At 28.1% G+C, this 1620-nt stretch overlaps 1 long non-coding RNA gene across 1 annotated transcript; it reads left to right on the forward strand.

Annotated features, from left to right (window-relative positions):
* The first annotated feature begins 44 nt into the window (after positions 1–44).
* On the forward strand, positions 45–1293 carry LOC140966431 (uncharacterized). The gene is made up of 3 exons (XR_012173356.1): positions 45–131; positions 639–864; positions 1169–1293. It is a non-coding gene; the product is annotated as an uncharacterized lncRNA (long non-coding RNA).
* The last annotated feature ends 327 nt before the right edge of the window (positions 1294–1620 follow it).

Consider the following 1620-nt stretch of genomic DNA (forward strand, 5'->3'; position numbering starts at 1 on the left):
GTGTATATATATGTCTGCACAAATATGTGATCGACAGAAAGTATCACAAATAAAAATTATTGAAAGTGATGGCGACTCTAAATGTTTTCTCCTGCTCGATTTTGTTGCTTCTCTGCGTCAGTGCGTGCGTGGTACAAATATTTCAAGACCTTATTTATAATAACTAACAAGTCTTCGAGACCGAGAGCTTGACCCAATCATCTCACCGGATTTTTCCGTGTATTGACTCGAGTTCGAGTCCTCCCCACCCTCTAGATTAGGATATCAAAAAAAAAAAAACTAACAAGTCTTGCTTGTTAGGTTATATTTAAATTTAAAGGTCTTTGACTTCTTTCTTTAGTTTTTATTTTCCTTTTTTTTTTCTTTTGGAAAAAAATTTGAATAATGATTAAAAAAATCAAAACTTTATTCGAAACTGGGTGCTGATATATATCATCTTCTTTCAAAAAAAAATTTTTTTTTTAGAATGATTAAAAATATTAAAACTGTTGCCATTTCAATCTATTGTCACTGACCAAATATACCAAAACAACAATGGTTTAATATAAAAGGTTAGGTTAATGTTTTAGATCTGATTTTTTTAATGATTTTTCTAAGTAATCCGATTTTCTCAATGAAATTTTGATTGGGCAACGCAGGGTATGGACTGGTGTGTGGTGAAGCAAGGTGCCTCAGAACAGTTCATGGAAATCTATCTTTATTCAGCTTGCCATGAGGGAGAATATTGCAATGCAATAAAGCCTGGAGGAGATTGCTTCCTACCCGACAACATAGTCAGTCATGTCTCCTATCTTCTTAACCTCAAATACAGGGAATCCAATGCGTGCCCAGATTATCTTGCCACCATAACCACCACCGATCCATGTAAGTTATTATGGCTCATCCTTAAATTTTGCTGTGCAGTGTAATTTTATATTAAAAAAAAAATGTTATTTTGAATTGTTTCGGTGTCATGAGTGTAGCAGAAAATTATCCTACACAAACAATCATTATAAGCAATAATAAAAAATTGCTAGAGAAATCATTTTTAAAGTTCTTATCTTTGATATAATGTAAAAAGTTTTTATGCGAAATTTACTTGATATAAAAAATGGTGAAGTAGATGAAAAACTATTTTGTAAATCGTACATAATCAGCGTACGAAATTACTTGGTTTTGTTTCTTGCAGCTCACGGTACGTGCAAGTACACATGAATGGATTGGATGGGGGCAGTATGGTTTTGCTAAAGTGGAGATAATAATTTCTTTATGTTGATTATATATATATATTGTTATCTATTATTATTATAAATATATGAGTTTGAAATATGAATTTATATGTATGTTTTTATGATCATTAAATAATATTTATTAATATTGTCTCTTTGTTTGTTTGAATTAAATAAAAATGAAATGTGAAATTTATACTCAAATAGAATAATAATGAAATTTACATTTATTTTTAAAAAATGAACTATATCTTTATTTTAAAAATAATTATTTTTGTTTTATTTATCTGTTTTTTCTTTTTGTTTGATTTTATAACTCTATTTTATATTTTTGGATGTTCCTTTGTTTTATTTCTATTACTTTTTTTTCCTTTGTTTTATTTCTATTTTCTATTAATTAATAATTTTAAAA

Source organism: Primulina huaijiensis, unplaced genomic scaffold (assembly GCF_012295235.1).
Source record: "Primulina huaijiensis isolate GDHJ02 unplaced genomic scaffold, ASM1229523v2 scaffold206296, whole genome shotgun sequence".
In the NCBI taxonomy this organism is placed as follows: Eukaryota; Viridiplantae; Streptophyta; class Magnoliopsida; order Lamiales; family Gesneriaceae; genus Primulina; species Primulina huaijiensis.